The sequence below is a fragment of the Mus caroli genome, unplaced genomic scaffold (genome assembly GCF_978045245.1).
Source record: "Mus caroli unplaced genomic scaffold, Mus_caroli_1 scaffold_11, whole genome shotgun sequence".
NCBI classification, from domain to species: Eukaryota; Metazoa; Chordata; class Mammalia; order Rodentia; family Muridae; genus Mus; species Mus caroli.
In genome coordinates this window covers 8463955-8490872 of record NW_028227266.1, presented here as the reverse complement: position 1 = coordinate 8490872, position 26918 = coordinate 8463955, and positions in this window count along the sequence as shown.

Here is a 26918-nt window from a genome sequence, read left to right as displayed (position 1 = left end):
TCCTTCTACTTACCAATGGCTTCTCATCACAAATAGTGCACAGTGACTCAGTTTTGCTTCTGTATTTTTGCTTGTGTTCCTTATGGGTAATGATCAAGAGTAGGTGTGATTTTAGTTTACTAAGTATATAGAAAGTAAAATAAAAGAAAACAAATATCAAATACCAGGTAGAGATAAAACATTTTCAACATTCAGCATGCACATCACAGTGTGACAGCTAGAGTAGTTCTGTTATAAGAACAAACAAAGGTTTTGTCATCAAATTGGATGCTTACAACATTTAGCATATAAAACTGGGAAGGTGGCATCATGCCAAAGTTCCAGACTGAAACTTTCTATTGATGGACAGGCTTCTGCTTTCTTGTCCACAATGAAAGCATTTTTATACCTTAAATGACACAAGAGCAATATCCTTTGGAATTGTTTAACAGCAACAGCCTCAGTTGTTTGTTGCTTTCTTTCCTTCTCTGTAGAACAAGGCTAGGTCCAGCCTAACCCAAGAAAGACATCTCTGAGGATGTTTAAAATGAGCATGGTTGCTTATTCTCAGAATCTTCTCTCGACTAGCACAAACATCAAATGACAAATTACTAACAGTGTTAATTCCCCATGGTTAATCTACACTAAGCCAATGACAAATTACTATCTTTCTATTCAGCAGTGCTGTATCTGAGGTCAAATTATCAATGTGCACCTGTCTTCATAGGAGTTAATATGAGAGAGTGGTGGGGAAGGATTCTGTGGACCTGTAGTTCTGTAGTTGTTAGCATTCATTCTAGACTCCACCCAACAGTTACCTGGGAACAGACAGGTAGGCCTAGCTTGCCATAAAAAAAAAAAAAAAAAGCATTTGCTCTCTCTCTCTCTCTCTCTCTCTCTCTCTCTCTCTCTCTCTCTCTCTCTCTCTCTCCTCCTCCTCTTCCTCTTCCTCCTCCTCCTCCTTCTCCTCCTCTCTCAATTCCTGTCCCCATGCCTGCCTAGGCACCCCTCCTACCTCACCATACTAAACTCTACATAATGTATACTTGGCTTTTTATAAAACACAACAATTGGTGCCATGACTCTGATTTAGCAAAGGTTCATACTCTGACACATGGACTTTCCAGCCATTGGATTGTTAGACATCCATCCAAACTCTGACAAATTGATAAGCATCCTCCCACCCAGTGCTCAGTTTAAATAGCCCCAGGTCCCTAGGGAAGCCTGATGAGCTCATAACCACCCTCTGGAGTCCTTGAGGACAGAGTTATCCACTGGCTTTCTTGATGACTCATTTTAGGACTTCTCTTGGGTGATTTTTTTCTCTTTCCAGGAGATGGTTTCTTTCTCCCTTCTGAGAAATCCTAGGCGTAGGGGAGTCATTCTCTTCATCACTACTTGTGCACTGGTCCAACCTCAGCCCCCAGTTCACTACATGATGGCCTGATGATCTGGACTGGCTGTCATTTTTAGTTATTAATTTATCCTCAGGACACTGGTAGGGATAATATTAATAACTTCTACACTCAATCAAAAGAAAATATCTTCTCTGCTACTTCTTAGACTCTCTATTGGGATTTGTCCTGGTCTTAAAGACTTTCAAATTCACAGGCTAAATTTGGCCTCAATACCCACTAAATAATAGCTCTAAATGATAATAAATAATGGTATCTCATGAGCATTCACCTCCATGTGCAGTTACCACCAGACACACAAACACACATACATTTAAAAAAAAAGTCTCTAGAAATACTTTTGTCATTTACCACTTGGTTGAAATAGTTATAATCATCACTATGTTCTTTTAAAGCTGCAATCAATTCATAGTTCCACATAGTCAACCTTATTTTTTCACAAGTATGTTCTATCTGTGTTAAAGGTGTATTTGGTTTAGTTTACAATTAAATCTATCACAAATCCATAAATCTCAGAACAGGTTCACAATAAGAAGCTTAACACTTCTCCTGACTCCTGTGGGAAGAAAGGAGAACTCTGTTGTGGCTCTCAGTAAGTAGGAAAGGGCTATGTTAGCTGAGACTGTGGCCATAAAGCATAGCTCTGTAAATTGGTGAAGACGTTTTGGTAGCGAATGGTTCTGCAAGGGCAGCACTTGGGAAGGACTAGCCACCTTCAATGTTTAGACTATTTTGCTGATTCTATGCTTACATTTATAAAACAAGCTTTCGAAATATTGCTTAATTCCAATTCCTACTCGAATGGAGTGTGAACATATTGGAACTGAAGCAAGGGACATGCATTAATTTCCCTCCTTAAAATTGTCTGAAATATATATCCTTAAAATAGGGGCTATTTAAGAAAAAAATGTGACAGGCAGGATTATCACAGTATCAGCTCTTGTTGTTGAGGCTCAGTGTTACTGTTATCTCCAAGTCCCAAAGAATTCAGCGAAGTTGATAAGCTGTATGTCTCAGGTGATACCTCAGCAAATACAGAGTTCCTGCATTCTATGTCCATACAGTATATATTACAGCTTTTCAGTTCTTAGGGAGTATATAGAGCTGAAAGTAGTTATGTGTTTTTAAAATAACCAAATATGTACAGTGCGACTTCTTATATTGCCCAAATAGATATAGCTAAAGTAAGTGGGACTCTTAACAAAGGCAGTCCAACTTTAGCATACTCTAAGGAGTCTTTTATTGAGATAATTTTCTTTTACTCTACAGATGGCATCCGTGTATGGGCCATCAACACTTTCATTACTGTTAGAATTCCTTGATCTCTGAAATCGGTAAGATGATACACAATTATTTATTTGTAGTTTATTAACTTTTGGGCATTCTAACATATGTTTGAATATCTTCTATGAAATCCAGCCTAAATACAAGGCACTGTTACATTTTGTTTTAGTGATTCTCCCACTCAGAATCACTGAAGTAAAGTCACAGTCAGGCTTGACTGAGTAACCCATGATTCCTTGGAACCGTGAATGGTCTGGTTAATAAGCATTCCCATTTGAGACTTAGTTTTATGGATATGGTATCCATTTTTTACTGCCTTGTTTTCATTATTCTTTTTCAAAAAAACACCTCTCTTCTCATCACTCTGTTTAGATTCACATCCTTGTAAGCTGAGTTTTCAAAAGCCTTTGACTCTGCCAGCTTTCAGATCTGTTTGTCAGGACTAGAGCCCCAAGTGATTACCCCAGTCCATGCTGGGGAGCCTCTGAGCCCTTGGCCATTCTCTGGAGATCTTGATACCCAGGCTGTTCTAGAAAACACTCTGGGAAAGTCCCTGTTCCCCTGGCTTTTCTGGGGAGCCTCTGACAGTTAGGCTACTTTGTAAGTCCCTGAACCCCTGGCTATTCTGGTGAGCTCCTGACAGGCTGTTCTGGGACTCCCTGAACCCCTGGCTATTCTGGGGAGCCCCTGACAGGCTGTTCTGGGAGTCCCTGAACCCCTGGAAGTTCTGGAGAGCCCCAGCATCAGGTTCAGATGTTTTGTCCTCTATTCTGCACACTCTGCTTTTCTGCTACACATCGAACACCTGTTTCTCTGTCAGGATACTCTTCTCTGAAAATTCTGTCTTCCTCTTCAAGCTATTTTCTATAACTTTCCAATAATTTCTGCCCCCAGGAATCCTGGGGTATATTTCCTCTTTTCTAGGCATATACTTGCAAACTGTGAACTTATTTCTAACATTGAAACCCTGGCAGTAATATGCTTCACTGATATATGATATTCTCTGAATCCTCATTGATCAACTGTTGCTCAAGCCATAAAAATGGCTTGATTTTTCTTGATTTTTCTCTTAATATCTTGAATAAGAAAATGGACATTTTTATTGTTTATATCTTTTATTTTCTAAATGTTTTGTCAAGTGAAGCTTCAGGAATTTCTTAATTTGAGTATTGTTTAATTGATTATCATCTCAATGTTATTTCTACAACATAATCTCTAGAAAGCAGAGAAATTCTTTTGAAGAATTTTGTAGCTAAAAATCTCCCATGATACCCAATTAAAATATATTAACTTTAAAACTTGTATCATGGTGACATCATATGAAATGAAACAACAACAAACAAACAAACAGAAATAGCCCTAGAATTCAGCTTCCGGTTCATTTACAAAAGGAAGTAAATAATTCTTTTTTTAATTTTATTTTGTTAGATTTTTTCTTTATTTACATTTCAAATGCTATCCCAAAAGTTCCCTATTCCCTCCCCCCACCCTACTCCCCTACCCACCCACTCCTGCTTCTTGGCCCTGGCATTCCCCTATACTGGGTCATATAAAGTTTGCAAGACCAAGGGGCCTCTCTTCCCAATGATGGCTGACTAGGCCATCTCCTGCTACATATGCAGCTAGAGACACGAGCTCTGGGGGTACTGGTTAGTTCATATTGTTGTTCCACCTATAGGGTTGCAGACCCCTTCAGCTCCTTTCTCTAGCTCCTCCATTGGGGGCCTTGTGTTCCATCCAATAGATGACTGTGAGCATCCACTTCTGTGTTTGCTAGGCCCCGGCATAGCCTCACAAGAGACAGCTATATCAGGGTCCTTTCAGCAAAATCTTGCTGGCATGTGCAATAGTGTCTGGGTTTGGTGGCTGATTATGGGATGGAAGCAAATAATTCTTAAACCTTGTACAATGGCAGTATGTGTAAGCAAGCTGTAAATGCTACACTGTTACAGTTTACACATGGTGAACGACATATTACCTGATGTAACTACCAATTATCTCTCCCTCTCCCTCTCCCTCTCCCTCTCCCTCTCCCTCTCCCTCTCCCTCTCCCTCTCCCTCTCCCTCTCCCTCTCCCTCTCCCTCTCCCTCTCCCTCTCCCTCTCCCTCTCCCTCTCCCTCTCCCTCTCCCTCTCCCTCTCCCTCTCCCTCTCCCTCTCCCTTTCTCCCTTTATGCTCCACCCCTCACCCTCCCGGTGTGTATATATGTGTGTGTGTAATCAGCTGCATGTAAGAACTAATGAACAGAGTATGGGTATGGTTCATTCTAGTGCAAATTTATTTACAACAGCAAACCCTTACCTTGGCCACAAGTTTAGTTGATAGTGTGCTCACAGACAAGCTTGCTCACAAAATGCCTTCATTGCCTTGCTCATCCTGTCTGGTGGCATGACAATCCTACACATCCTCAGTTCTTCACAGGCTGGGGCAGTGGTTGCTTTGTTTCACTATGGGTGCATTGTAGATTCTTGGGACATCTCTGTTCTCATTGAAGCTCACATGGTTACCCTGTTTAATGTAGCATCCTCATTTCTTTGCTGACACTCTCCTTATTGAATTATTCCCAGAGCACATATACACATTCAAGTGTCATTTGTCTACTTCTGTGTTTTCTGGGAGAGCAGACAGTTGGCTTTGTTTTTGAACACTGTTCTACCTTAGAGTAGTTTTTAGAACTTAATATATTTTCTATAAGGATTTGTTCCTTCATCCATTAAATATTACAATGCATAAACTTAAAGCAGTGCATAAACTTAAAGAAACAGGAAGGCTTAAGAAACCTTAGATACATAAAACAGAAATGACCAAATGGACTCAAACAGATGTATTTGGTTTTATTCAACAGTATGAAAAATCACTAATTAAACTAGAAGAAGTAAGTCAGTCATGGTGGCACACGCCTTTAATCCCAGCACTGGGGAGGCAGAGGCAGGCAGATTTCTGAGTTTGAGGCCAGCTTGGTCTACAAAGTGAATTCCAGGACAGCCAGGGCTATACAGAGAAACCCTGTCTCGAAAAAACAAAACAAAACAAATAAAAAAAATGCAACAAAAAATAAAAAAACAAAACAAAAAAGTAGAAGAAGTAGAAACATAATTGTGAATTTTATTTAACTATCAAGTCAGTGTTGTTTGAAGAATGTTAATTCTGATTAAGCATCCTGCTATGGACTTTGCTGTTTTCTCAAACTTTCTCTCACATTTTATGAGAGATTTCTTCCTTGTAGGGGCAGCACTGTATCTACTACCAACAGTTGCTTATTCCTTCTCAGTGGAGAATCCTTAAGACACAGCAATGACTGCAGTCTCCAGGACCCTTGAAGTACATGTACAAATAGTAACAAAAGCTGTATCATCATTTTTCTATGCACACATACTTACAATAAACTAATATAAGGTAGGGCAGGCAAAGATTGGCAATAACTGGTACTAACATATGATCTTTATGAAAACATAATAATATGTATATAAATATGTAAAACATAATAAATGTTCTGGAGTGTTGAGTGTTCATTTTTGCTCTCTTTTTCTGGCTCTCTCTCTAAAAAAATACCTTCTATTATCATTCTTGTCTTGGTATAGGAGTGAGAATTCACAATGTCTGAACACTGAAATGAAGTGGGGGATATGCGCAGGCATTGGGCCACAGCTTTCAGCCATAATAAGGGAACTAAAGCATTTTTAAAAATTGCTTGGTTCTCCCTTTGAGACAATGAATGTTACTGGCTTGATAGCCATATTTCTAAATCTATTTCACAATATTGTTATAAACTTTCTATACAAATAAACCAACACATTCATATTTCCTGTAGCTGATTTGGTTGGATTCCAGCTCCAGATCATTTGTGGAACTACTCACATACCTTTTGTTATTTTTTCCTTTTGAGTCCCATTTAGTGAACAGCTCATGTGTGCTTGATCAGTCCTGTATTTTAATAATTTCTTTTATTTAAAATAATTATAATAAGTTCTGGGTATAAATATTTCAAAATATGTTTGTGAGATGTGTCTGCAATCTGTGCCTTCATTGACTCAGATTCTACAAAGTAAATAATGTGAAGCAAAGTATGCCTGCTTCCTATGTAAACTGGGGACTTCTTGAATTAGGAATGTTGTCATCTGCCTTGGAACATGGTGGCTGATAACTTTTCCTGATAGAATCCTCCCAATTTTTTGCTAAAAACCCAAGTATGCTTGTTTTATTTTACCTTATTCTTACCTGCATGCTTCCAGTGTTATTCATGTGTTGATGAATTGCGACTTGGTACCAAAATGGACAAAAATGGATTATATAGTTGTAGAAAAAAATCCCAGATAAAATATAATTGATTATTTTGAAATAATATTTTATTTTTAAACATGTTTTGATTTTCCGGGATTAAGATGTTATAGTGAAAATCCATAGGATTCTCAAAACAAATGAGCATAATAAATATGAATGTTATCAGGAAATGCAATGGGAATTCTTGGGTGGTCAGGTGGACTATGCACTCTGACTTATCTCTGAGGTGTCAAATGTCGCAAATAAAGACACGATAGAAAACAGACAAGTAGATATTAAGATTCAAGGGTACAGAAATCTCTGGGGACAAGTTTTCTGCCTTCTTTCAATGTTGTGATATACATTTTGGATAACAATTCAGGAGTTACCACATCACCTAGTAGTTAGTGCCTATATTCCGTGTCATGGAATTAATGATTTTAAATGATATTTGAATGGTGAGAACTGAAGCTAAGATTAGTCAGTCAGGTAGTCCAGACTTCCAAATGCCAGGATCATTATTCATAATACAACATGCATACCTTTAAGCTTATATTTGTCCATTCTCATCAGTAATTAAATGTAGTCTTTTGTTTTAAGTTAAAATAATACTCTCATCTTTGTAGATGATATTTGTATATGTTATAATGTTAGTTGTCTAATATTTACAAAGGATCCTTTTTGTAGGATGTTTATAGATGAGAAAACATGTGTTAAATATGAATGAAGGTATGACTGCTGCTACCTAATTTATTTCATTATACTATAATATTTTACCCATTTAGAAATGACATCTTCACAGACATGGTACCTAGAATTATATTGTCTTCATATTTCCATTAAAGGTTCTTATCAGTGTAAAATAAAAGGCAATAACAACAATATCTCATCTTAGACATTAAATCAAATTACACTCCAGGAAAGGGGGGAAACATTCTCTTGCTTACAAAATATTTACTTTTAATTTTGTTTATTATTTTCTGTTGTATATGTGTGTATTTACAGTATGTGTGTGTAGATGTGCATGCCAGAGCACATGTATGGAAGTCAAAAAGCAACTTTGTGAGGTCCAGGAGATGAACTCAGGTTACATCAGTGTAGTGACCGGCTTTTCTTCCTGAGTCTTCTCAAAGGAGCCAGTGGAATATTTTAAAAATAATCCAGGACTAATCAAATAAAATATGGTTATTATTTCTAAGGATCTGCACGTTTTAATTGTTTCATTTTTCTCTTTAAAAACAAAAGTTTGATGTTCTAAATTTTAAATTTTATGTATTTCAATGGAACATCTTGAAGTTTATCGATTTAATTAATCAGGATAACCAAATTATAGAGTGAACTTACTTTACAGCCAATTAATTCAGTCTTTTAAGAATAATTACATGCAAGAAAGAAAAAGTCATAAAATAATCTCACAAAAGATACTTAACCTATTACGTTTAGGACATCAATGTCGACAGAAAAATGTGGAAAGCAGCATGGATTTCTACTTTTTAAAATGCAGAAAACAGTAAAAGCAAACAAACAATAATTTAATAGGTACCATTTTGTCAAGATTTCAAAGAATGACAGAAAATAAGAAATTTTATAAATCTAGAGATGCTTTTTAAATTGTCTATTAGTAATTATGCAAAAGTTCTGGAAACAGGCAAAAGTTCATGGAAACAAGCAAGTATAAACATCCCTCAGCGTGAGGGATGTTACTCCTCGGAGAAAAACCTTCTTAAAAAGTACATATTTTTGAGAATTTCATATATGAGTACTGATTTCAGTCTTTTCTATCCCTCCCTTTCCCCATCCAGTCTTTCTGTGTGCCGAAACAACTGTCTCTCCAGCTCAATACTGCTTCCTGTATACACATATGTTAATATATACATACCATGTTCTAACATGGTAACAATTTCATGATGTTTTTGCTAGCTGAACAATAAAAAATAAATATAAACACTTTATATATCTATGGATTGGTTTGTTAGATAGGTAGGCTACAGGACAGCAGAGACATTTCAAGTATAATATTTGTATGCAAGTCCATTGAGTGTTGCTCAGATGTGTATGTGTTTAGGCACAACCACTTGGAATTGGAAGCACCTATAAACAGGCTCAACCTGAAAAACAATCGAGTCTCCCTTTTTCAAGGAGCCCTTGATTTTCTGTAGTGCTCATCTAGAGGTGGGGCTGTGTGACATTTCCCATGTTCAAGATGGTGAGTCAAGCAGTATGGTAATTTTTCAGGTCTTGCTTAGGCAAATATATTATTGAGATTTGTGGGTGAGGCTTCCCTCTCTTGTCTAGATGACCAAGTCTCACAAAAGCCTCCTGGCTTCTCACGCTGTCTATCTTCCCAGCCCTTCTCTGATTTTTCCTGACTCAGTTTTATCTTTACTTCTTGGTGCTAGCCCTCCATAGTTTCCCATTCTCTGAACTTTAACCATTAGCGGATCTTTGAGTAGCTTGTACATGCTGTAGGAAGAAGTTTTTGATGGATAATGAAAACTACACTTATTTCTAATGATTAGTATTGTTAAAAATTACATTAATTTAGGGCTAGAGCCATTGTTCAGCTGTTAAAAGGCTAGGTTCTAAATCAAAAGCACAAGCAAGATAAATAGTCACTATCTCTTTGACCCAAATACAAGTTTTACTATGATCAGTAATAATAATAATAATAATAATAATAATAATTTACATAGAAAAGAAGACAGTGAAACAAATATAAGTACAAAAAATTTGAGCAAAAGTGACAAAGAACCTTTGGATAAGTCAGCAGAGACCTCATTTACACATACTTATATGAGAATTCCAGAAAAGAAGATGCGACTACTGATAATTTAACTAATTAATTAGAACTTCATTTGTATGGAGAGGTTGGAAATTTGCAATTCCTGTGACAAATTATTTTGAATCATACTTAACCCATTTAATAGCTGTTTGTTGCCATACTCTGTGTGTTACCATACATCTCCACGAATATTAGGTATATTCTTTGTAATGTGCAAATAAACCTGTAAATTTTACCAATCAAAAACATGATAATGTCATCACATTGTGTCTGAGGCCTGGAGTTGATATTTCTCTGTTTTTCTATATTCTGCCTACTAGAACACTGTCCAATATATTTGAAAAGTGTTTTGATTTATGTTTTCTGTTGCTGTTCAATTACTAAAACCACAGCAGAATCCATAGGCAAAGTGAGTAACCCTAAATACATGCCCAAGTAACAGTCACTCACACCTGCCTCTGGAATTAACAACTAAGGTGGTCCTGTGAAATAAGTGCCTTTCTTTGTCACCAGGGACATTCATTAGAAATCATCCACTATAGTTGGGTTTCTCTAGTTTCAGTGTAGATAGAACAATCTTGTAAGCATTCTCATAGCTCAGAAGAGGATCTACAGGCTTCACAGGAGGTAAAGGATGAGGGCAGAGTTTACCCCTGTCAGAGGAAAGCCTGCGTGGGTCACTTTACTCCCTGTAAATTCATCAATTAGGCATTATAACGTTTTCTTTAATTAGCCTGCTAATAAGCTAATTAACTATAAGTAGCTTGTTAATTGAAAAGAGTAAAAGGAAAAAGTTGTTATTATTAGATGGTTGGTATTGCAGGCACTGATAGATGTTTCTAGAAATATCTGGCTCCTTGACAAAGAGAAGCAAGGAAACATACATGTGTAGAAGGACAGGCTGGAAAATGTATTTTTTCTCAGTTTCATCTGTTAAAAGATGAGCTGAGATAGTCAGGACCAATACCACTAAAGGTAGTTTAACCTACAAGGTTTTTATTCGTGCTGCACTGTATTTAACCTATCAAAGAGCTAGAAACATGATGAAGATCAGCCCCTCTGAGCTTGCCTAAACCTGACCAGGGTTGAAATGACTCCCTAGGACTGTTTCTCTATGAACTGTGTCTCCAGATAAAACAAACAAACAAACAAACAAATAAAACCAATAAACTTCTGGAACTTTGATGTGAACACTACTATTTTTCTTCCCTAGTAGAATAAAGTCATTCTTCTGAAAGGCTATAAAACATCAAAACAACTAGATTAGCCATAGGGGACTTTGTCTACAGAAGCAGCTTCCATCCTGTTTCAAAATCATGGTCTGAGTCAGAAGTATAAACAGAATCCGCTGGTTTTTCTTTTACTTATCCTACTATTTGCTGTATGAATTTCCTCATGTCTGTTATCCTATCTGATGCTTGCTTAGAGCTAGCATGTACTAGAGGCTCACTGCTTCTTGAGATTGATCAATTCCTGTGCTTGTCATGATTGATTTCATGTTCATCTTCTATGTAATGCTCTCTGCATAGCCCAAATGGGTTTAGGGTTAGTGCTGAGTCTTCTGAATGCTAGGATAATTAACATAAGTCACTATGTCTGAATATCCCTATGCCTTGGCAAACCCTTTTATCAACAAATCTGAACTAGCATAGTCAATATTAACAAATTCACAATGTTGGCAATCCTACATGAAAATCATAGAAAGGATATGTTTTTAAAAAATCAATCCCAAACATTCGATTTACCAAATGAAGATTCAGGAGCCAGACACTGTGGTGAAAGCCTGCTAGCTCAGAGAGGCAGAGAAAGCACCCAACTTCCTACTCCACTGACATCCCAGAAGGAAGTGTCCTCTCCACACAGTCTTAAATAATCTTCATGTCACACATCATCCTTTCTCTTTCCAGGATTTTTTGTTCATTCTCTGTCAACTGGTTGCTTGCTCTGTCTCTTGACCTATCACTGATTTCACTTAATCCCATTTACTGAGGACTTTGGTTTACAGGTGCAGGCTAGGACTGAGCTACATCATGGTAAGAATTTTTTCCAGTTCACAATCTTGGGGTACAGTGTGTTCAAATATCCTGCAACAGGTAAACACATATCTCTCTGGTATCGGCCCACCCCTTTCTCTCATTTGTCTTCCAGATAATTTTGTACATGTATATAAAGACTCATACAAACAGAAACTCTATTTCTTTCCATAAAATTCCAAAAAGTGTAACAGCATGACGGGACTGTCACCCAAGGTTTCTGATGCTCTGGTGAATCTAGAAGATTAAATTGTATGGCCCGTGTACCAGCTCTTGAAATTTAACACCAGAGACTCACTTTTAGTCTCTGATTCAGAAATTGCCATTTAGGTTATTCCATAAAAAATGAATTAAGCTTCATTCTTGTGGAGTTGACAGTGTACATATAAAAGCACTTCTGTCTTAGGTATTCAAGAAAATAGTAAGGTATGAAATTACTGTGAAATCAGCAAGACCTAAGAGGTAAGGAAGAGACTGAGAGCCAGTGAGGGCCTCCTCCAGAGAGCCCTAGTATCTTGTGGTGCATTTATTTTTTTTTTGGTCAGGAGAATTAAGCAGTGGAATGTTTATGATATAATGGAGTACCAAGGCTTCATTTATACGTCTAAGGATAAACAGTCACACTAACTGCTGCTTATCACCTGAGAAAGGTGTTGGCTTAGGATTTCATGTGTCAAAACAAGCAGCTGCTGACCTACTTAAGAAAGAACTGTGGCTGTGCTTGAAAAAGGAGCCAGGCTTTTGTCTTTGGTGTTGTTTACAGGTGAGATGTCATTTTATGAGTTAAAAATGAAGGCCCATGATAAATAATAGGGTATTTAGGTCATAAAGGATGCAGCCTCACTAACTGGTTTCAAATTCTGATGCTACTCCTGCGGTAATAGCCAGAAGGTTAATGGATATTCATGAGTCAAGAAATGTGGAAAGTGTTGGTCATGTTTCCTTACACAGTTTGAAAACTCACTGTCATTTAGCATAAAAAGGACAGAGTCTTGAAATATAAGCGAGGTAGAAATAATGTTAGATAATATTCTGGGGAATAGGAAAAATAGAATGGAATTCAGATCACAGTTGGGGTTGAAGCAGCTTGCTGAAAAGTTGCAGCTCACTCATTTCCTGAAAGGGAAGGCAGGACATGTGTGAAGTGTATAGAAGTTGATTTTTTCTACCAGGCAGGAAACTTACAAGAGAGAATTTCTCTTTTCCTACACTTGAGTATGGATGATATATATTTTGCTCTCATGTTGGACTCTCATGTTCCATATCATCATTGTTTAAACAACAAAAATAGAAAAAATATTAACAACATATAACCATCCTGTTCATATTCTATCTCTATACTACAATCTCAAATATGCAAGAAAATACCGAATAGCTCATTGTTTTGAATTGCTGAGTTTCCATATGTTTCATTATAAATAATTATGTAAATAATAGAAATGAACGTTTACCGAATTACTTAGGACCACTCATGGTTTTAAGTTCAAAGTTTTATTTCAGTTCTCTTATAGAAGGAAAAATGTTAAAATTAATGCCCATAGTTCCACAATTAAATTGATCAAGCAATTCTCCTGATTTCATGGTCATTAAAAGCATAAAGTGAACAGGGCATCCACATGTCAGGGCACTAACTCCTAAACTTTGTATTAATGCTTGCTTGGCAAACAAGGTCAAAGATAATTTCCTTCCAAAATCATGACTCAGCATTTGACTTATGCCATTATGATTGGGTCATATTTTTAAAGCTAACATACATGTCATATTATGTGAGCAGGTTTTGAAGTTTCAAGCCAATAATTCTGGTGAGTGTTTCTGAAGTTCCTCGCCTGGTCATTCGTTATATTTTTCTAACTCTACAAACTGTCTGAGTGAATATTGGGGAACCTTCAAGTAAGCAATAAGTTTGGTTATATTTTTAATCTTGATACTACCCATAGTATCCAAGAACTATGTATCCAAGCATATCACTGTGGATTGAGAGTGATGTTTTTAAGGATACAGAAAAGAAATCTGAAAGATCAGAATGATATTAAAATATTACTTTTAAACACATATAAATAAAAACAGTGGTACAAGGGATATCATCGTAACTGGAATGCAAGCATGAAAATAAATTAAATGCTTACTAAAATATGATCAATTGTAGTAGAAACATAAATGACATCATTATGGTACATAAATTAATGTGAAAAATAAGTTGAGTAGATATCCATAAATATGTACTGAAACTTGTATATATGAGCTTATTTAAATAAATGACCATAGTTATTGCTTCTTTACTACTATCACGCAAGTGTTGGTACTATTTTTGCATTCTGCCTAATGTACCCGTAGTAGAATTTTGTTGTTCTCAACTATTTGACTTCCATGAAAATTTTAGGCCTAACCTGTCATGGGAGCCAGGACTCATCTGGCAGTTTACTAGACTGAGTTCCTGTAAAATTTATTCATGGGAACCAGGCATGAGGGCAGTTGCTTTTTATTCCAGATCTATTAGAGCTTCAAAGTTGATAAGTCATTTAGAAACTATTATTGAAGTACTCAAAATAAATTGGCACAGTAGCATCAATCAAAATGTCTTTAAAGGAAGATAAATGTAGATATAAACATACCTATAAACTGAGATATAAATGTCCATATTATTTCATTGTATATCATTAGGGAGAATCCTTTAATTTTTATTTACATTATTAATTTGGTGTTTGTTTGATGACATATATTTTTAGACTTACAAATTCAAATTACAAGATATTGTGGGTAATAGTACACCTGTGTGTGCATATTTGCACATAAACAAATGTATACACACACACATACACACACATACACACACACACACTGTTTGATTAATTCAAGTATATAACCCCTACAACACTCTTTAAAATCTTTTTTTGAAATTGCTGTCATATTCTCAGCTGTATTTAACCATGAATTTGAGTGGATTGTGAAAGTAAAGGAATTTAGACATTACATTAGAAATCAATACTTAGCATGAGCGAACTCAAATATTTTATTTACACAAAAGAATTTTAAGAAAATGGTTGTATCATAGAAAAGATAGGTATCTATAACTGACAATTCCATGACCTGTTAAATTCCCCTCAAACTGCAGACTCCTGTTGGAATCTGACCTAGGAAGGCTAGAAAAGGGACATACGTACTCCTCACTAAGTATTCCTTGCAGAAGTGTTTATTTCTATTGTTTCACTTCTTTGTTTATCACAATATACTGAAATATTTGGAGAATTTAGAAATTCAAACATTATCAGTGCTTAAGGATCTTGATAAGATATGGTTTTTATTCATTGTTTCTATTAATCAAGATCTATGATGCCAACTGCCTGACAAGCTCAGAACATAGTAAGGAACAGTAATACCAAGTAAAAGGGAACAGTAACCAATGATAGACAATACACCTAAGGGAGAATTATTGTGTAAACTCAATGTAATGCTGCCATATAGTTTTACAATTCTGCTTAAGCTAAATAACTGTGACTTCTTATTTAAAAGAAAGTGAATATTCTACAAGTCAAACCATGCATGTGGTTTTATGTGGGATATCTAGGACTACAGACAATGTTAGGTAATCTCTGGTTGGCACATCAGCTTTCTGTAATCAGTTCCTACAATCTAACCTCAGGCAAATAGACAGTCTAGTTATCAGAAGCCTTTTCAACTTTGCATTGCTATACTTGTGAAGGAGTATTGTGGATGACAAAACATATAGCTAATTCTTTAGAATGCTAACATATTAGGAAACACTGGAGTCCTCAAAGCAAATGCACTTGAAAATGCTGATAACTGAAGAATAGAAGGCAGAGTAATCATGAGAACCACTATCAGACTTCTCTTTGATGCTGGATTTTAGCATCACATTTTAATTTGCAGTTAGATGTTGTTTCATAAAGATTGTCTAAGGATGTGCATAGAAGAAATGCAGACAGAGAATGTGATTATCATGTATCTTTGCAAATGTTTATGACCTTGAAAGACAGGTCTGGTCTTATACTGCAACCTAAAAAAGAAAGGATTGCATGCAATTTTTGCAGCATCAATCCACATCTTTACAGCCACATCTATGTTTGAGAGTTCTCAAACATAGATGTGGCTGTAAAGATGTGGATTCAATAAGCAAGAGACCTGTCAGATAATACAACCACCCATTGTGAGACTTATTCTGTAGTCCAACCATATAGAATGCATGAAAAAGTGGCTGACAAACATAAACCAAAGCACCCAAATGCTATACAAAAGATGATGCTTTTGACTGTTGTTTATTTCTGTACAAGTGTGTTTGCATATGTGCACCAACATTTGCATGCATGTGGTGCACGTATGTGTATGTATATCAAGGCCAGAAGTTGGCAATTGGTGTTTTTGTTGATTGCTTTCAACTTTGTTTATTGGGGTTTAGATGAACCCAAAAATTGCCTGTCTAGCTAGTCTAACTTTGACAACTTCATGCTCCAGGACACTCTTTTGTCTGCCTCTTGAGAGCTGGAATTACAGGTATCTACCACTGTCCTGCCTTTTGTGGCTTCTGGGTATGTAAGTTCTAATTCTCAAGTTTGCACAGATTCATCCACTTTTCTCTCTGTCTTTACTTCTATTAAACATAGATGTGGCTGGAAAGATGCAGTTCCAATAAGGTAGAGATATGCCAGATAATTCAAACACCTACAGCCTTCTGGGATTGATCAATTTTTTTTAATTGAAGTTGCTGCATTGGTAATCATTTTATTGTGTTAATATTTAAAGACCACCTGGCTTGATTTCTAGGTTTCCAGACAGTATTAGTTGCACTTGGATAGGATTCAGTGGTTTGAATCCTTATTGATGGTTTTGAATTTAATATACACAATACAAACTTCTGTGAAGTGTCATCAAAGAGCCAGTGGGTGACAAACACACACACACACACACACACACACACATACACACACACACTGTAGTATTTTCCTCTCAAGAGCTTCAAGCACAAATTATTCTCATCATGGTCATGTGCTGAGAAGAATAGCAGTCAGACACACAACAGAAAGCACAGGAGTATTTTAATTCTTTTAGTGTTGCTTGGCAGTATAGACATTGTCAATAGTATTTCCCAACTCCTCTCTCACAGAGACTGGAACTGCATTTGTTATGAACTTTGGATTGCTCCCCCTGGGGTGACATACAGGAGCAATGATCGATTGTCCGGATGGATGTTTGATGTGATTCATGGAGGACAAAAAAATAAAAACCAAACAAACAAAACCAGATTTCTGATATTTATATCCTCTTCTGTCTTCTGAAAACAGCTACATGTAACAGTAGATGGAGTAAGTGGTATGGTGAAGTCACCACTAGTAGGCTGAGAATTAGAGAAGTTGCAAGTCAAACTCCTGAATGGAATAATTGGCTCAAGTGAAAGGTGAAAATAATGTCTAAGGGCTGAAGGCAGAATTGAGTGAAGAAGATGTTGCCCTGAATAGGAGAGATACAGGAATTTCTCTAAGTAACATTCATATACTCACACTCTTTAGCTGAACAGATGGGTCCCACTTATATTTGAAAATAAAGAATGATTTGGCTTGTAAAGTAAAAGATTTCAATTTTCATATGAATATAAACTAGAAAGAGTTAAGCATATTGAACTGTGTAGCTGAAATGAAATTCTGAAATTCCTTCTAAATGAATCCTAAGAATCTGCACATTGTTTTTTCAAAACATCAATGATAGTTTCTATGATAGCTTCTCCCTCCCTCTCTCTCTCTCTCTCTCTCTCTCTCTCTCTCTCTCATACACACACACACAAAGAGTGCGAGAGAGATCAATTTACACATGTATATATAAATTTATGCTCACACTGTGCCAAAATGTATTAATCATTTTTTTCTTCTCTTAGTCTCAAAAGTGAAGTTGTATATTTCCTATATGAGCTCTGTATTTACCAGTGTCCTATTGCTAGACTTTAGTATCTGAGCCTATATAGTTTATATAGAAGAAAGTTCAGTGGTCTCCTTGATGTTCTATTTTTACGCTAAGCAACTTAGAAGATGAAAAGAAAGTCTGATATGTGCTGGCACTAAACCCAGGTCCTGTCTGAAAACAAGACCTCTTGAACAATGATCCCTCTCTGTCCCAAGAGATTGGCAACATTTATACGAAATGACTATAATAATATAGGGGGAAAATCTCCTAATTTTATCTCTCCTTTTCTTTTTATTGATAATTGATTATTTTCACATATAATGTATACTGATTACAGATTCATCTCGCTTTATTTTTTTGTTCTTCTGAAGATACTTGATTTTTATTAGAGAAGGAAATAGTAGTCCATACCCAGAGAAGAAAATGTAAAAATTAGAAATCAGAATGTTCTGAATGGAGTTTTATATAAACAACCAAATCAATTGGATATTCTTGATAAAAGAGGCTCCGACAAAGAAAGAACAAAAGAAAGAAAGAAAGAAAGAAAGAAAGAAAGAAAGAAAGAGAGAGAGAGAGAGAGAGAGAGAGAGAGAGAGAGAGAGAGAAAGAGAGAGAAAGAGAGAGAGAAAGAGAGAGAGAGAAAGAGAGAGAGAAAGAAAGAGAGAAAGAAAGAAAGAAAGAAAGAAAGAAAGAAAGAAAGAAAGAAAGAAAGAAAGAAAGAAAGAAAGAAAGGAAGGAAGGAAGGAAGTCCCTGACAATATAATAGAGACAACGTCAGCTGTGAAGTAGACTTTAATTTAAATTCTAAATGTGCTAAAGGGAAGTGCACAGAAAAAAAATCGGGCTGTGCAGACAATGGAACTCTAGTGTGGACTAGTCACTATAACTAGTGAATTCTATCTCTGTTTTACAAAGTCATTTAAAAATGGAAAAATAATTGATAAGCTTTTTTCCCAGTATACAATAAAACTGTTTAAAATTACTTCTTGTCATAGAACTTAACAGCAAAGAAAAAATAATGGTTAAAATCAGCTGTATGGAAGAGTATCTAAAAAACTTATTGGTCACAAGTGTCTAGCAGTATAACCTTACAGTAGAAGATAGTCATTTGGATAAAAGTTAGGTGATAGGTATCATGGAAGACAATGCAGATTCCCACAGGAAAGTCAACTTTTAATTTCTAACTATATGCCAAAAATATTTGTAGCACCATATACCAACAGATATATAGGTGATATATAAAACACTGACTAATACCTCATTTAGCTTGGAGAAATGTGTGTATGTGTGTGTATGTGTGTGTGTGTGTGTGTGTGTGTGTGTGTGTCTGTGTGTGTGTGTCTGTGTCTCCTAGTAACATCAGAATCTACACCAATTAAGCCTTTCTAGCATGACTGCAAAACAAGAACTGAACAAGGATGACAGCAACAGATGACAAATAGGGGGCAAAGGCCATAAGGCCTAAACCTACTCAAAGAAGTATAGGCAACTATGGGATTACGATAATAGGAGAAATAGTGCTCCCCAGAAAATTGGTTATCCATTACAAAAAGTTCAGTCCTAAAAACATACAAACAAGCTACATTATATAAGCTGATCGGGTTGTATTTAGTAATGTGTATGCATATGTTATGTTGAAGTTCATGGCTTTTGTTACCATAGGGACTGTGTAAATGTTAATGGTCTTTGTTGAGACTGAGAAACATGGAAGGCTTCTGGGAAACTGCCTCCACCAAAAATGTCAACAACCACAACAACAACCATACAGGAAGCCATTGAAGAAAAATCTCCCATACTTGAAGATTTCTGTGTGTGTGTGTGTGGGGGGGGTACTCAGTTTTCTTTAAGGATCTGACTATTGGATGTAATACACTCACCATGCTCCCTCCAGTGTGTGTATTAGCAACATAATTTCGGCTTGGTGTATGTTCTTCCTTTTTCTTATTTCGGTGTAGGGAAGTCCATGGAAGGGCTGGGAAGTAAATGTGATTGGGGTGCATTGTGTGAAATTCTGAACACATCACTAAAAATATTATTTTAGAAGAAGTAAATACAGTCTTTCTGACTCTTGTTCTATAATGTTTCCCAAGACTGAGGTGCAGGAATGACATTTTACTCTCAATGATCTTAAAAAATAAACTGTAGTAACACAATTAAAATCTCTATGTTGTAAAATTATGTAAAACCTTTACTTAACATCTTCCTATCAGAATGCATTTGAAGTGTATTGCCATTATATAGACACACACACACTCACATATCACATACATAAATATATATATATATATATACATATATATACATATATATATTAAAACAGTTCATTGAAAAACAGGCATAAATTTGTAAGATAGCAAAGAGGTATAGAAAAGAAGGTTTAGAAGGGAAAAAGGAAGGGAGATGTATAGAATCAAATTATAATGTCAAAAGTAAAAGAAATTAAAAGAGTAGAAAGTAAATGTTTTCTTTTATTAGATATTTTCTTTATTTACATTTCAAATGTTATCCCTGTTCCTAGATTCCCCTCCAAAAATCCCCTATCTCCTTCCCCCTCCCACTGCTCTCCAACCCACCCACTCGTTTCCTGGACCTGGCATTCCCCTATACTGGGGCATAGACCCTTCAGAGGAACAAGGTCCCCTTCTTCCATTGATGACCAGACTGGCCATTCTCTGCTACACATGCAGCTAAAGCCAGGAGTCCCACCATGCATTTTCTTTGGTTGGTGGTTTAGTCCAAGGGAGCTCTGGAGGAACTGGTTTGTTCATGTTTTTCTTCCTATGGGACTGCAAAACCCTTCAGCTCCTTGGGTACTTTCTATAGCTCCTTCATTGGGAACCTGTGTTCCATCCAAAGGATGGCTGGGAGCATCCACTTCTGTATTTATCAGATACTGGCAGAGGCTCTCAGGACACAGCTATATCAGGCTAATGTCAGCAAGTTATTGTTGGCATCCACAATAGTGTCTGGGTTTATAGGTGGTTTATGGGATGGATCCCCAAGTGGGACAGTCTCTGGATGGTTACTCTTTCAGTCTCTGCTCTGAACTTTGTCTCTGTAACTCCTTCCATGGGTATTTTGTTCCCCCTTCTAAGAAGGATCGAAGTATGCACACTTTGTTCTTCCTTCTTCTTGAGTTTCCTGTGGTTCACAAATTGTTTCTTGGGTATTCCAATCTTCTGGTGTAATGTCCAATTATCACTGATAACATCCTCCAGATGCAACCAGTTGTATAAGGATTTCATAAATTAATTGTTTTTAATACTTGAGTAGTACTCCATTGTGTAAATGTACCACATTCTCTGTATCCATTTCTCTATTGAGGGACATAGGGTTGTTTCCAGCTTCTGACTATTATAAATACAGCTGCTATGCATATAGTGGACCATATGTCCTTATTACAAGTTGGAGCATCTATTGGGTATATGCCCAGGAGAGATATTACTGGACTTTCTATTAGTACTCTGTCTAATTCTCTGAGGAACAACGAAACTGATTTCTAGAGTGGTTGTACCAGCTTGCAATCCCACCAGTAATAGAGGAGTGTTCCTCTTTCTCCACATCCTCGCCAAAATCTGCTGTCACCTGAGAATTTTATCTTAGCCCTTCTAACTGGTGTGAGGTGGAATCTCAGGGTTGTTTTGATTTGCATTTCCCTGATGATTAAGGCTATTGAACATTTTTTTTTTTTAGGTATTTCTCAGTTGAGAATTTTTGTTTTGCTCTGTACCCCATTTTTAATAGGGTTATTTGATTTTCTGAAGTCCAGCTTCTTGAGTTCTTTGTATATATTGGATATTAGCCCCTGTCTGATTTAAGATTGGTAGAGATCTTTTCACAATAATTTGATTGCCTTTTTGTCATAGTGACAGAGACCTTTGCCTTACAGAAGCTTTGAAATTTTATGAGTTACCAATTTGTTGATTCTTGATTTACAGCACAAGCCATTGGTGTTCTGCTCAGGAATTTTTCTCCTGTGCCCATATTTTTGAGGCTGTTCCCTACTTTCTCCTCTATAAGTTTTAGTGTCTCTGTTTTTATGTGGAGTTCCTTGATCCACTTAGACTTGAGCTTTGTACAAGGAGATAAGAATGGATCAATTTGCGTTCTTCTTTTTTTTTTAAATATTATTTTTTATTACGTATTTTCCTCATTTATATTTCCAATGCTATCCCAAAACTCCCCCATACCCTCCCACCGACTCCCCTACCCACCCATTCTCACTTTTTGGCCCTGGCGTTCCCCATGTACTGGGGCATATAAAGTTTGTGTGTCCAATGGGCCTCTCTTTCCAGTGATGGCCGACTAGGCAATCTTTTGATACATATGCAGCTAGAGTCAAGAGCTCCGGGATACTGGTTAGCTCATAATGTTATTCCACCTATAGGGTTGCAGATCCCTTTAGCTCCTTGAGTATTTTCTCTAGCTCCTCCATTGGGGGCCCTGTGATCCATCCAATAGCTGACTGTGAGCTTCCACTTCTGTGTTTGCTAGGCCCGGAGTAGTCTCACTAGAGACAGCTATATCAGGGTCCTTTCAGCAAAATCTTACTGGCGTATGCAATGGTGTCAGCATTTGGAGGCTGATTATGGGATGGATCCCAGAATATGGCAGTCTCTAGATGGTCCATCCTTTTGTCTCAGCTCCAAATTTTGTCTCTGTAACTCCTTCCATGGGTGTTTTGTTCCCAATTCTATGAAGGGAATTTGCATTCTTCTAAAAGCTAACAGCCAGTTGAGCCAGCACCATTTGTTGAAAATGCTGTCTTTTTCCCACTGGATGGTTTTAGCTCCTTTGTGAAAGATCAAGTGACCATAGATGTGTGGGTTCATTTCTGGGTCTTCAATTCCTTCCATTGATCTACCTCTCTGTCTGTATGAGTATGATGAAGTTTTTATCACAATTGCTCTGTAGTACAGCTTGAGGTCAGGCATGGTGATTCCACCAGAGGTTCTTTTATTGTTGAAAATAGTTTTTGCCATCCTAGTTTTTTTTTTTATTATTCCAGATGAATTTGCAAATTTCCCTTTCTAACTCTGTGAAGAGTTGAGTTGGAATTTTAATGGAGATTGCATTGAATCTGTAGATTGCTTTCGGGAAGATATTCATTTTTACTATATTAATCCTGCCAATCCCTCCATCTCCCTGCATAGGAGAGCTTTCCTTTTTATGAAAACTTCTTCAATTTCTTTCTTCAGAGACATGAAGTTTTTACCATACAGATCCTTTACTTCCTTAGTTAGAGTCACACCAAGGTATTTTATATCATTTGTGACTATTTTGAAGGGTGCTGTTTCCCTAATTTCTTTTTTTTTTAATTTTATTTATTTATTTATTTTATCACAATTTTTTTATCATGTATTTTCCTCAATTACATTTCCAATGCTATCCCAAAAGTCCCCCATACTCCCCCCCTCCACTTCCCTACCCACCCATTCCCATTCTTTTGGCCCTGGCATTCCCCTGTATTGGGGCATATAAAGTTTGCAAGTCCAATGGGCCTTTCTTTCCAGTGATGGCCGACTAGGCCATCTTTCGATATATATGCAGCTAGAGACAAGAGCTCCGGGGTACTGGTTAGTTCATAATGTTGTTCCAACTATAGGGTTGCAGATCCCTTTAGCTCCTTGGGTACTTTCTCTAGCTTCTCCATTGGGAGCCCTGTGATACATCCAATAGCTGACTGTGAGCATCCACTCCTGTGTTTGCTAGGCCCCTGCATAGTCTCACAAGAGACAGCTATCTTTGGGTCCTTTCAGCAAAATCTTGCTAGTGTATGCAATGGTGTCAGCGTTTAGAAGCTGATTATGGGACGGATCCCTGGATACGGCAGTCTCTAGATGGTCCATCCTTTCATCACAGCTCCAAGCTTTGTCTCTGTAACTCCTTCCATGGGTGTTTTGTTCCCAATTCTAAAAAGGGGCACAGTGTCCACATTTTGGTCTTCATTCTTCTTGAGTTTCATGCGTTTAGCAAATTGTATCTTATATCTTGGATATCCTAAGTTTGGGGCTAATATCCACTTATCAGTGAATACATATTGTGTGAGTTCCTTTGTGATTGTGTTACCTCACTCAAGATGATGCCCTCCAGGTCCATCCATTTGGCTAGGAATTTCATAAATTCATTCTTTTTAATAGCTGAGTAGTACTCCATTGTGTAGATGTACCATAATTTCTGTATCCATTCCTCTGTTGAGGGACATCTGGGTTCTTTCCAGCTTCTGGCTATTATAAATAGGGCTGCTATGAACATAGTGGAGCATGTGTCCTTCTTACCGGTTGGAATATCTTCTGGATATATGCCCAGGAGAGGTATTGCTGGATCCTCCGGTAGTACTATGTCCAATTTTCTGAGGAACCGCCAGACTGATTTTCAGAGTGGTTGTACAAGCTTGCAATCCCACCAACAATGGAGGAGTGTTCCTCTTTCTCCACATCCTCACCAGCATCTGCTGTCACCTGAATTTTTGATCTTAGCCATTCTGACTGGTGTGAGGTGGAATCTCAGGGTTGTTTTGATTTGCATTTCCCTGATGATTAAGGATGTTGAACATTTTTTCAGGTGCTTCTCTGCCATTTGGTATTCTTCAGGTGAGAATTCTTTGTTCAGTTCTGAGCCCCATTTTTTAATGAGGTTATTTGACTTTCTGGAGTCCACCTTCTTGAGTTCCTTATATATATTGGATATTAGTCCCTTATCTGATTTAGGATAGGTGAAGATCCTTTCCCAATCTGTTGGTGGTTTTTTTGTCTTATTGATGGTGTCTTTTGCCTTGCGGAAGCTTTGCAGTTTCATGAGGTCCCACTTGTCAATTCTCGATCTTACAGCACAAGCCATTGCTTTTCTATTCAAGAATTTTTCCCCTGTGCCCATATCTTCAAGGCTTTTCCCCACTTTCTCCTCTATAAGTTTCAGTGTCTCTGGTTTTATGTGAAGTTCCTTGATCCACTTAGACTTGACCTTAGTACAAGGAGATAGGAATGGATCGAATCGCATTCTTCTACATGAAAACAACCAGTTGTGCCAGCACCATTTGTTGAAAATGCTGTCTTTCTTCCATTGGATGGTTTTAGCTCCCTTGTCGAAGATCAAGTGACCGTAGGTGTGTGGGTTCATATCTGGGTCTTCAATTCTGTTCCATTGGTCTATTTGTCTGTCACTATACCAGTACCACGCCGTTTTTATCACAATTGCTCTGTAGTAAAGCTTTAGGTCCAGCATGGTGATTCCACCAGAGGTTCTTTTATCCTTGAGAAGAGTTTTTGCTATCCTAGGTTTTTTTGTTATTCCAGATGAATTTGCAGATTGCACTTTCTGATTCGTTGAAGAATTGTGTTGGAATTTTGATGGGGATTGCATTGAATCTGTAGGTTGCTTTTGGCAAGATAGCCATTTTTACAATGTTGATCCTGCCAATCCATGAGCATGGGAGATCTTTCCATCTTCTGAGATCTTCTATAATTTCTTTCTTCAGAGACTTGAAGTTTTTATTATACAGATCTTTCACTTCCTTAGTTAGAGTCACACCAAGATATTTTATATTATTTGTGACTATTGAGAAGGGTGTTGTTTCCCTAATTTCTTTCTCAGCCTGTTTATTCTTTGTGTAGAGAAAGGCCATTGATTTGTTTGAGTTAATTTTATATCCAGCTACTTCACCGAAGCCGTTTATCAGGCTTAGGAGTTCTCTGGAGGAATTTTTAGGGTCACTTATATATACTATCATATCATCTGCAAAAAGTGATATTTTGACTTCATATTTTCCAATTTGTATCCCTTTGATCTCCTTTTATTGTAGAATTGCTCTGGCTAGGACTTCAAGTACTATGTTGAATAGGTATGGAGAAAGTGGACAGCCTTGTCTAGTCCCTGATTTTAGAGGGATTGCTTCAAGCTTCTCACCATTTACTTTGATGTTGGCTACTGGTTTGCTGTAGATTGCTTTTATCATGTTTAGGTATGGGCCTTGAATTCCTGATCTTTCCAAGACTTTTATCATGAATGGGTGTTGGATCTTGTCAAATGCTTTTTCCGCATCTAACGAGATGACCATGTGGTTTTTGTCTTTGAGTTTATTTATATACTGGATTACGTTGATGGATTTACGTATATTGAACCATCCCTGCATCCCTGGGATGAAACCTACTTGGTCAGGATGGATGATTGTTTTGATGTGTTCTTGGATTCGGTTAGCAAGAACTTTATTGAGGATTTTTGCATCAATATTCATAAGGGATATTGGTCTGAAGTTTTCTATCTTTGTTGGGTCTTTTTGTGGTTTAGGTATCAGAGTAATTGTGGCTTCATAGAATGAGTTGGGTAGAGTACCTTCTGTTTCTATTTTGTGGAATAGTTTGTGAAGAACTGGGATTAGATCTTCTTTGAAGGTCTGATAGAACTCTGCACTAAACCCATCTGGTCCTGGGCTTTTTTTGGTTGGGAGACTATTAATGACTGCTTCTATTTCTTTGGGGGATATAGGGCTGTTTAGATCATTAACCTGATCTTGGTTCAACTTTGGTACCTGGTACCTGTCCAGGAACTTCTCCATTTCATCCAGGTTCTCCAGTTTTGTTGAGTATAGCCTTTGGTAGAAGGATCTGATGGTGTTTTGGATGTCTTCAGGATCTGTTGTTATGTCTCCTTTTTCATTTCTGATTTTGTTAATTAGAATGCTTTCCCTGTGCCCTCTAGTGAGTCTGGCTAAGGGTTTATCTATCTTGTTGATTTTCTCAAAGAACCAGCTCCTTGATTGGTTGATTCTTTGAATAGTTCTTCTTGTTTCCACTTGATTGATTTCGCCTCTGAGTTTGATTATTTCCTGCCGTCTACTCCTTTTGGGTGAATTTGCTTCCTTTTGTTCTAGTGCTTTTAGGTGTGTTGTCAAGCTGCTAATGTGTGCTCTTTCTAGTTTCTTTTTGGAGGCACTCAGAGCTATGAGTTTTCATCTTAGAAATGCTTTCATTGCGTCCCATAAGTTTGGGTATGTTGTGGCTTCATTTTCATTGAACTCTAAAAAGTCCTTAATTTCTTTCTTTATTCCTTCCTTGACCAAGGTATCATTGAGAAGAGTGTTGTTCAGTTTCCACGTGAATGTTGGCTTTCTATTATTTATTTTGTTATTGAAGATCAGCCTTAGTCCATGGTGATCTGATAGGATGCATGGGACTATTTCAATATTTTTGTATCTGTTGAGTCCTGTTTGTGCCCAATTACGTGGTCAATTTTGGAGAAGGTACCATGAGGTGCTGA